Below are 11,875 nucleotides of genomic sequence, written 5' to 3' on the forward strand. Positions count from 1 at the left end.
GTGCTGTTACTTAAGCTTTCTCCTATTTTGACATATTAAAAAGTTGCATTTTTGTCTTAACGTAATAAAAATATTTTTATTCAACATTCAATTATATTCATTTAATTACTGCTACAATGATATAGCGCGAAATAAACACGCTATATCATTACTGCAACTGGTATCACATAGCACTTACCTGCGTGGATTCGAAAGTATTATTCTTTGAAAAGTCTATAATAAGTAGGGGAAAGTGAGGCAGGATGAGGACGTTAAGATTTGAAAAGTCATAAGATGGCAATGAACTTTAATGAGAACAATAATTTTTTTATTCTCAGCAACTACAACATTTGGATATATATAATACAAAATTTAATTTTTGAAAAACGTTTTTAAAAACAAGAAAATTTAATGTTTTAAAATTATATGTAAATGCACCATCTTGCCCCACCCGTGGGGTAAGACGAGAATATTATTTTTATATACAAGAAAAACAAATTAAAATGGTTAAACTGTCGTTTTCTTCGATATTGGCACAAGAACAATGCGCCCATTTATCACAGCGGCTACATTTATTATTATTTTCCGAATAAATAAATATAAAAGTTTGAACTTACTCGTATTTACTTTACCAGTGATGTGTCTTAAGCATGATATGCTTTCGACACATCACCATTGAAATACTTATTTATTATTATTAATTTTTTTATTTAAACTATGTGCATTCTACAAGAGTCTAGCTCCCTGGNATATTTTAAAATTAAATGTAAATGCACCATCTTGCCCCACCCGTGGGGTAAGATGGAGATATTATTTTTATATACAAGAAAAACGAATTAAAATGGTTAAACTACCGTTTTCTTCAATATTGGTACAAGAACAATGCGCCCATTTATCACAGCGGCTACATTTATTATTATTTTCCGAATAAATAAATATAAAAGTTTGCACTTACTCCTATTTACTTTACCAGACGATACTGTCACTTCGTGCACGCTCAGTTTCGCAATTTTGTAAGCAGACGATATTTTTTTTCGTGGAAATAAATTTTTATTTCTATTGTTATCTCACATTTTACTTCTTGTTAAGAGAGTATTTAAATTAAAAATGTTTTCACATATACATGCTATTATTCAGTTTTTAACAAATGATATGACTATTTTTCTATGTAAAAAATAAATATTCCTTCTAAGCAGCAAACACAACATTTCATAGTTGTATTTGCTGCTAATAGAGTATTAGTAATATATCCAAAATCATAGTATATATTAATATTTTTCTTCAAGATGAATAATGACAATTGTTTGTCATGAAGAATACTTATTTTTAAATGATAGATATAAGAAATGTCAAATTCATTGATTATTTAATCATAATAATTGAGGATTTGTTATAAAATGTATAAATTTCAAATACGCAATAAACCAAATAGTCTTGATGCAGAAATATGTAAGACTTTAAACAATTATGTTATATACATGTGCATTTTTATTTCTTTATTTTTTAACTATTTAATTAATTATCATTAATTATCTAATTACCTTTTGATATTTATTTAATAAAGTTAACTGTTCAAGTGTTTGGAATAGTATTGATTACATTTTTTAGGCTAAACCAGTGTTTCTTAACCTCTAACGAATCGTCACCCCCTTCAATAAAACTGTTACATAGTATCGCCCCCTTCACTACAAAATTCCGATGCAGAGGGACAAGGCTAACGCCAAATTCGTACTGCATTGAATAGACTAGTGACTAGTATAATGTTATTTGTTTAATTATTGTACGATATAACAAATAAAATATCTAATTATTCTTAATATAATGTTTTACTATATCGCCCAGAAAATTGTTTTTCGCCCCCAAAATATAAATTGTTACTAATCACCCACTCAACATGGAAAAACGCTCACATGGGGGAGATATTGCCCCGTTGAGAAACACTGGGCTAAACTTTTCTATATGGCATCATTTAGTTTTTTTGGATAAGGAATTATTTTTGATAATTCCTATATGAAGTTTACAGTCTGAAATATCATTCCCTGCTGAGTTAAATCAACTCACTTTAATAGAGGGTGAAAGTTGAAAGAGCACAAATGTTTTTGTCCAGTTAATGGGCCATCTTCAGGTGAGGACAAATGAAGTGAAATATTCCGTTTCATCTGTTCAAACCTAAAGATAGCTCATTAACCAAGTTTAAAACATTAGCATTATTTCAACTTTCCCCACTGTTAAAATGTGCAATGATTAGCTCAGCATATTAATTACAATGGTTATTTCATCCTTATATTATTTCCTATTTACTTTAACAAGTATTTAAAATTCATTATTTAGAATACTACACATTTAAACACCTGAAATTTTTACAAAATTATATTCTTTTAATATCATAAACATCACAAAAAATATATAAAAATAACTTGAATTTTTTCAAACTGATTATTTCAAGTTTTGAAGTTTGTAAGTGATACCAGATTTTTCAAATTAGCATAGGATGATAACATGTTAAACAATTTTTCTTTATTTTCTCATTTCCAATAAATACAAAGTTATTTGTAACAAGTTATCATAGTAACAGTATTCTATAGTCTAAGCATTTCTGGTAATTGATTTAAGCTTGAAAGTACTAAAACTCATTTTCTGTTCTTTCTTTAATTTTAGACTCCATTATAATAAATTATTTTTTTACTTTTTTTACAGATGTGACTTTATATTTACATTTTACAGCATATTAGCTATTAATTATAAAATAAATCAGATAAAATTAAATCTATAACAAATGAAAAATTTGAAATTTATATAGTTAGATATTAAATATTATATTTGAATTATATGTTTTCTGTCTGAATATTATCAAACAGAAAGCTATTTAAAAAATATTTTTTTGTTGCATTATAAATATATTAGAAAATATTTTTATGGAATTAATACTTATATTATGAAAAGTATAGTAACAAATATTCAAACATTTAACTTTATACTTTTTACAATGTCAAGTATTGTAGAAATCAATCTTTTTGTTCAAATCAGATAATTTTCTGATTTGAATAAAAGATTATCTGCTGTTTATTATCTTACTTGACTCTTCACATTACTCAATCTTGTCATTAATGCCATAATTTTCACTTTTGTATTATATAATTATTTTGTAGTAATACCAAACATGCATTAATTTAGGCTTTTAAATAAATTATAAAAACTAAATTAATTCAGAATAGTAATGATAAACTTTTATAATCAGATAAAATCTTCAAATATAAATTGAAGGTTTGATTGATTATTATAATCTCTTTATATCATACTACAAAAATATCAGAGTTGTATTACTTTTCAATTAAAAGAAATGATAAAATTCTTTGTTTTTTTTTTCTAGTCCATTTCTACTCTCTTAAGGTGACTCATACATTCAGTGTTAACCAATTGCTGAACAATTGTCTTTTACCAAAATATTTGCTGAAGTTTTTGTCATAAGGCAAGCATTTATGTACAGTATACACATGTTTATTTGCCAAACATCTGTTCACTGTGGGAATTACAAATGTTTATCTGAAATTTGTTCTCTTTGATTTGGCAAAATATACTGACAAGGAATGGGAGACTATATGAATACTAAATATTTGTCAAACAAAGTCATGAGTAAATCATCCACACTACTTGGTATTGGCAAAATGTTTGCTCAGCAATCTGCAAATACCAAACTTGTGGAACCACCTTTAATCAATAGTCTCTAAATAAAAATGAAAGTACTCCACAGTTAATTTGAAGATCAGCTTGTTTTTATACTCTAACATATCAAATCAATTATTTTTACTCTTTTAATCTAATGTTTAATTGAAAGTTGAGAGTGGCCAAAAGATATATAGTTATCTGCATTTTCAGTCATTGCTTTGTTTCAATATTAACCTCTTAGAAATGCATGATTGAATTGAATTCATGCATTCATGAAAATAACTAATTGAAAATGATTTGTTTTCTAATTAGCTAACTAACTTCATCAATATATTTGATATGTTGACTTAATTATAATTAACAGTATATATGCAAAGACTATTGTTCAAACTTTGCTAAATAAATAGTTTTATTGAAAATTGTTTATTTTATTAATAAAGTTAACAGTAATTCAAATATAATATTTATTCCAAAAACAAATCCAAATTATAATTTTCTATTTTAAATAAGTATTCTGAAATTATATTATAATCTGATATACTTACAAGGGAGGGTTTTCTCATGTCAGTCTTACATTTTAATAAAATCTGGGCCAGTGCTAGGGTTTATGTCACCTGGGGAAAAACATGCATTGATGCCCCTTATTCCCCTACTTAAAAGAAAATAATTATTTTAAAATGACATACCTATTAGAAGTGAAAAGAAATTTTTGAATGTTTTTTAATTTTATTTAAAATTGTTTAATTTCACTACATTACTAGGATTTCACTGTTGGTTATTTTCACTCACAAAAATTTATGAAAATTTGCCACCCTGGGCAAATGCATAGTTTGCTCATGTGGTAGCAGTGATCCTGAATAAAACATATATCTGAATAGAAAAATAAAAGAATCATATTTTTTCTATCTTTCATGCCATGTGCAATAAATATGGTTCTAAAATGTTCTAATATAATTCATATAGAAATAGCATTATGGCCAGCCAGATTGGGAATGTTGAGGGTTTGATTCTGTCACACAATATATTGATTCTGCTCAAGGCTTTTATTTTGTAATTTTCCTTTATATTAAATCATAAAATGTTTAAGACATATTAATTGTTGTTTACAGCAAGCACATGAAATGAAGGAATTTCTATCACAATCTTCTAATGAACACTGTTTTGAGAAATATAAAATTTACATTGATAACATTAGAAAAACTTATAATGGCATGGCAGAAGTCAGAATATGTGACAGAAGAGAACATTACATGTAAACAACAACTTTAAAATGAATTTTGTTATTTAATTTAAAAATTCATCTACTTCTACTCTGATCATTTCATGTATTCTTCTTGTTATAATCTTGAATTGCCTAAAGAAATAAACATCTAGACACTGCACCACTAGCACTATATTTTACATGAATTATATTAGAATGTTTTAGAACTCTACTTCTCGCAAACGGCTGACCTGACAGATAAAAGAAAAATATGGGTCTTCTCATTTTTTACCCTTTATCAAATGATATATATTTTATTAAAATGTAAGACTGACATGAGAAAACCCTTCCTTGTTAGTATATCTTAGAAATTTTTATATATTGCCAAAGTACCAATTTAAATAAACTAAAAATTGATAGGACCAAATTATATTTACAAATTCAATAGGCTTATCTGTATTAAGTATGTGCTTATTTCTCACAATTTGATAATAGCTATCTTTTCTGAAATAGTACAGTTTTAGGTAAAATTGAAAGATTTCTACACTGGATGAATACTAAAAGTGATTAATGCTATGATTTTCCAACATTCACTTCACCCCATTCAACACCCAAAAAGTAATTGTTTTTTATTAACTACAAAAATTATTTGTTCCGTTTGTTTTTTAGATATTGATTTAAAAATGGCAGTTTTCATACTGACTATAAATATTCGCAAATTTTAGTTGAATTTAAAATATTTAAAGGCAAACCACAATTTTCTATAGTAAAGGATATGGATGAATTTATAAAGCTAGGCATATGCCTGCGTGAAAAGCCATCACTGCCATTATGAAACATGCATGTTGAAAAATGAAAATAAAGGACAGCCTGCATCCTTTCTCTTTTTAACAAAGGACAATGACAATTTAGCTAAAATAAAAGATTATCTTTTGAAATAAAGTATGTCAGGCAATCCTAGTTACAAGTGAATTATTAAGTTGATTGTTTTATCCCAATGTCATCAAAAACATGTACTCTCTCTTTTGGATAAATATACAACATAGTTAATAATAAACATCAATTTCTATTCAAGCACACACTGTAAATGTTCATGCTCATCAGAACATTTATACTTTAAGATACAGAAACCCAGCTATTTACATATGAAATAAACATATAGCAGATTTGATAATCAAACAAATCATACATATATGATTATCAAATCAAAGTATAAAGAAATTCATATTACATATATAAAAAAATTGTAAAAAATGATCTCAAAAAATATAAACCTATTCCTCTCAATTTTGAATTATTATTTTGTACATATATATTAAGTTCATAATCAAATTTTTAATCCACTTAATAATAATCCAACTGTAATTCTAAAAGTTTGATTGAAAAATAAACATTCAAATTAAACAATTTTATTTTCATATAAAAAATCTAATGATGTTTTTAATTTTAAATATTTTTATATTAAATAACTGTATTCTATAATAACTTTACCATTTAATTATTTTATAATTTATAGTCAATGCTTGCTTAATAGATAGCTGCAATATTCAAATAAACAACTGCTTTACACAGAAAAAAGATATTTGGATCTAGTGTTTTCAGTATAATTTATAGCTCATCATCAGGAATCTTCTTTAAAAAAAATAATAAATTATATATTACACCTCAAGAACTGTTATATTATCCCAAAAACACACCAGAACACCAAACCAGTTAAACAAACACCAAAAATATATAATATAATGAACATTTTTGTCCATATCAATTGGACATCCTCAGGTTATACAAGCTAGAACACCAAATGAAATACAGAATTCAAATTGAATTTTTAAACAGCCAAGGTTTGGGCATGGGCCCTGTGCAAAGAATGTATGTCATGCCTGAACCTTGGCTGCTTAAAAATTTAATTTTAACTCTATTCGATTTTGTGTTCTGTTATTTAAAAGCTTATGTAACTTCAATGTCTGAGTAATACAGACAAAAACATTCATTGTATTAAGTATTTTTGGTGTTTGTTTAACTGGTTTGGTGTACTGGTGTGCTTTTAGATAATATATTATTTGATTAAAAATTATTGAAATGAAATATTTTTATGTAAAATATATCATTTATATATTTATAATCCAAGTGGCAACTAAACTCCCATAGTACAAACATAATAAAGTCTATAAACATAGTAGACTTTATTCAAATTTTTTAATATTGCTCTAAATATTTATAGTATGTTTTCAATTGACTAATTTATTAATTTATAATAAAAATAATTCAAATTTATATTTCATTTTTATTAAATTCATCCAAAAATAATTTACAACAAACAATATTGTCATAACTTCTTACATGCATTTCTGTAATAAATTATCATTTAACATTAATACCAATGATAAATGACAGTATATATCTCATATCTGAAGCCTGCATTGACTATTTTTTTTATTCACCATCATCTCATATAGCTTATATATTATTGTTAGATTGAAATAGGTATTTAATTTGTTAAGTAATTAAATACTTCATATATTATAATTGTATTTCCATTATATGTACAAATAATTGTTCCACAAAACAAGCAAAAAAATAAAAAATATGTGAAATACTTTATATTGTTTAAACAAAATCTTTATTCTTGTAATAAATTCCTCTCTTCAATTATAAAATTTTGAAGAAATGTTATCTGTATTCATTTATATTCCTTTAATTAAGTCATCATTATATTTGAGACTTTTCAGAAAATCTAATACTACGAGTTTAAATTATTAATTTAAAAATTCTAACTTTTATTGCTTTTATTACATTTTCAAATATAGAATATTTACTAAATAAAAAAATCCTAAACTACAAAATAATAAATTATACAAATTAAACATTTGCTATTAATTCTTAATGTATAAGCATATTTTACTGTATAAACAATAAAAATTTTCAAAAATTAATTTCAATAGTTATTATATATAAAAGTAAAATAAGTAAAATATGCGAAATTATTATTATTATTGTTTAAAAAAGTTTGTCTAAATAATTCATTAGAAATAAAATCAAACTTGGTTAATTCAAAGTTCAAGGGTAGTACAAAATAATTTGATTTATCCAAAATTCGAATTAAACACTTTTATTGACAATTATTAAGTAATAAAGATAAAATGATTGTCACATTTTGTTGTTAAGCTTAATTCACACTGCGAGCAAATCACTGGCAAAAACAAAAACAGAATGACTAACATGTCATACATGTTTTCAGTGAATTTTACGAATTCACAAATTGCTCAGAAGTTCAGAACTGTCAATTTTTCACTAGTGAAAAAATTTCTCTGCTTATTACAGTGCCATTTGTTGTCAGATGTTTCTAGTGGTTTTTAAGGTGGCTACAAAAGCATCACAACAGAATAGACATTAAACTTAACATGATATTCTTGCAATTCACACTTTATAAACATTTCACTCACCCAACAATGTTTTATTTTTAACTTATCCTTTGTTTTTTGTAACAAATATGCAACAGTGGTTTAAAAAAAAAAGAATATCAGAAGTATTTTTATTTTTACTAATGACATTTATTTCTTGCTTGTAAATGAACAGCTGCTCAAAATTCAAAATTGCTTTTTGCAGTCCAGACCAGTTTGGCATTCATTTTTGGCTTTTCAGTCAATGTGAACTAAGCTACTGCAGCTTCGAATTATTCAAAAATTTGAATTAATCAAGTTTGAATTACAGAAGTTTGACTGTATATGTTTTAAACTTTGTTCATATAAATTCTATTAATATTAAACTGTATGTATGTGTACAATTATCATAACATTTTTGTCCACAATTAACTTTACAGTTAATTGTGATAAAATATCAAACAACTTTTGTTCAATAAAATTAATGTAATATTTTGCATACATATTTTACTCTTTAAAAATATTTGATTAAAATAATATCAAATGTGATATATGTCCAAAGATAACAATGAAATTTATATTGTATTGTTTTAATTGAATAAATAATTTTGTATTAATGTTTATTCTTAGTGTAAATTTGAATTTTCATCTACAATCTATATTATAATTATTACTGATAGCAGACTATAATATGGGCAAATGGGGTCATAGCTCTAGGTCTTGCCAACTCCAACGAATTGATTCTGGGAGTTTTTTTACTCTTAACAATATCAAAATGCTGTCACTTAGTCTTTAGTCTGTTTTAACATATAACCAAAAGTTGATCATCTTGTTAAGTAAATAGGGAAATAGCCCTCACTTTAGAAGTCAGAGAATTTAAAATTTTTTACCAATTTCAGCATATTCTGATGAGTCTGGAAGAATTGGCTACCCCATCAAGGTCCCACAGGCCCATGTCAAAAAAACTCAACTTAATGTCACAATAAATAACTGTTTGTTTGTCACAGTGCTGAGCTGCAAGTTTTAATCATATTTTTAATTTATTTAATTTATTAAATTATATGCTCTCCACCTCAATTTAGTAGTATCTTGTCCTTGTACTGTACATCATACTTTTCCTGCTAGCACTAGAGTTGTGCCAGTCATCTATCCAACTCCTTAAAGGGAAAAATTTTTTAATTAAAACAATGTGACTTCTGCTGCAAACTGGAAGTTTGTGTATAGGTAATCGGAGCCTCTTGCCCCTAGGCTTCCATATCTGGTCTCAAACTTTTGTCTATCTAACTCCATTCTTGAGATTATGGAAGAACAGAGACAGATGATAGCAAGAATTTATAAATCAATTTTTTTCAAATTGTAGCCCAAATAGCATAGTTAAGATTACCAACTGTTTTTTTTTTTTTCAATTCTGTTTAGTTTTTAAATTTCTATAATAAGCATTACATATTTGTAAAATTTACCATTATCTAGCATAAGACTTTTTCTGAACAGCCCTAAATTACTATTAGCTTCAAGTCCCCAAAATGATCCACTGCTGATTATTACTATGAATGAAATTTCTAAATTTCATTTATTCTTAATTTTAAAATTATCTATATATATATGTAAAAATGGACATGTGTGTCCCTATATTTCACTTTTCCGCCAAAACTATACATTGCACATGAATGGTGTTTGTATGTGGTAGTAGCCCCAAGTCTCCATTCGTGCACTATGGTGGTTGCGTCTCGATAGCTATAAGGGTGCGGGAGATATGGGCTTGAAAGTGGTTCTCTATTTCGAATTTTATGTTGAAATTTGTTCGAATTTAATTCAACCATAAAATTTGAATATTGGTTCGATTATAGAACGATTCTAAATGTTCCAAAAATGTTGAAAATAGTTCGTTTGGCTGGACGTGAACAGGAGACGTTTCAGAAATAGAATCGAGACCAGGTCTCTAATTAGTCTGGAAACGGGGGACCTAATTTTTGCATTCTGTGAAAACGGGTAAGATTGGCTATAATGTAATTATCTTAATCTTCACTATCGTTACTTTTTAAAAACCCAGCGAAACGGGTCCTTGCAGCTACATTCTAGATTACTTAGAAAAACAGTCTTTTATATATATATAAAAAAAAAACTATATTACATACAAATGTACGAACAAATAAAAACCCAGCGAAGCAGGTCCTTGCAGCTAGTTTTTAATAAATAAAGACAAATTTAAAACTTCAGTAAATATAAGCATTAATTTTCTTACAAAATTTATAACAATGTTATATGAAGAGTTAACAACAAATGGGATATGCTGCTGTTTGTATTTCAATATAAAATTTTACAAATTGTTTTGATATTTTTACATTACCTTACACGAAGTAGAATCTAAACTATTATATTAAGACAACACATCTGCATTTGCAGTGCATTAGCTTATTATGATAGTTATGCCCTTGATATAGTAATCCAATTTCACTATGCTACATCAGTGATTTCAACCAGAATGCTGTGACACACTAGGATTCTGCAATAACACTTCAGGCATGCCACAAAATATAGTGCTGAGCAGTGACATAACATTTCTTATGTGTATTATTAAAATTACAAAAAGTACAATAACCACTGTTCTGTGTTCGTCATTACGTATTTCCCAGTGTGGTGTATTGTTATTTACTGTTTAGCAATGCAAGCTAAAATATACTGTATAATGTGTTAGGCCTAACTAAGGCCTAACACATTATACAGTATTATACAGAGCTTGATTCAAGTTCCTGATGGATTGTAAAAGGAACAGTGTGTTATCCATGTCATTTTTTGTATTCGTCTTCCACCTAGAAGTAAACCTCTTCTTACCAACGTGAGGTTGATGTGCTTGAACAGGGCCTTTTGTTTGAAGTACAATAACTCTACATTGATAAAAAAATCGAGGTGCTTCAAGAAAAAAATTATTACACTGGGGATGCAATTTGTTAGAAGTTTGAAAAACACTGCTCTGCATATAACAAAAATATTAAAGGATATATTTCAGTAGTTCCTACACCACTTGGCACAGGAAGACCTAAGAATAAGATATTTCTCTAGAACACATAAAATTAAAACAAATGTAAACATAAATCTCACACATAACCAGTAAAACTTTTTGAAAAAAAAATTTAATAAAATTAGAAACTTTTTCAAGTTTTTTCAAGACTGAATATATAAAAAATAAAATTTCCAGAATATTCTATTTCATATATCAATAACAGATTTTATATTAATAGTTATATGAACATTAAACAAATTAATTAAAAACTTGATCAATTTTACTTTAACAAAAATCTTATACAGGGTATAAAAGTAAAATTCAAAAACTTATTGTGGTATTAAAAACTGATGTTAGAGTCAAATTTCATCTCATTTTTTTTGTCATTTGAGTTGAACAGTGCATTCAATTTTATAATGTTTGTCTAGTTTCATTCACAAATCATAGTTTCATTATATGAATAGATTTCTAAGAGGAATTTATTTATTGTGTTGATAGAGTGAACAGAAACAATAAATTCTATGAAGAAACAGCAGTTGCACATTTCAAGGATAGTGAACTAAGAATTTGGGATCAGAAACATGCATACTACAGAATAATGTATCAAAGACAGTTTCATTGTACAGATGGCTTACTTTGTGATAATGT

Source organism: Centruroides sculpturatus, unplaced genomic scaffold (genome assembly GCF_000671375.1).
Source record: "Centruroides sculpturatus isolate CEXI.00-Female unplaced genomic scaffold, Cexi_2.0 scaffold494, whole genome shotgun sequence".
NCBI classification, from domain to species: domain Eukaryota; kingdom Metazoa; phylum Arthropoda; class Arachnida; order Scorpiones; family Buthidae; genus Centruroides; species Centruroides sculpturatus.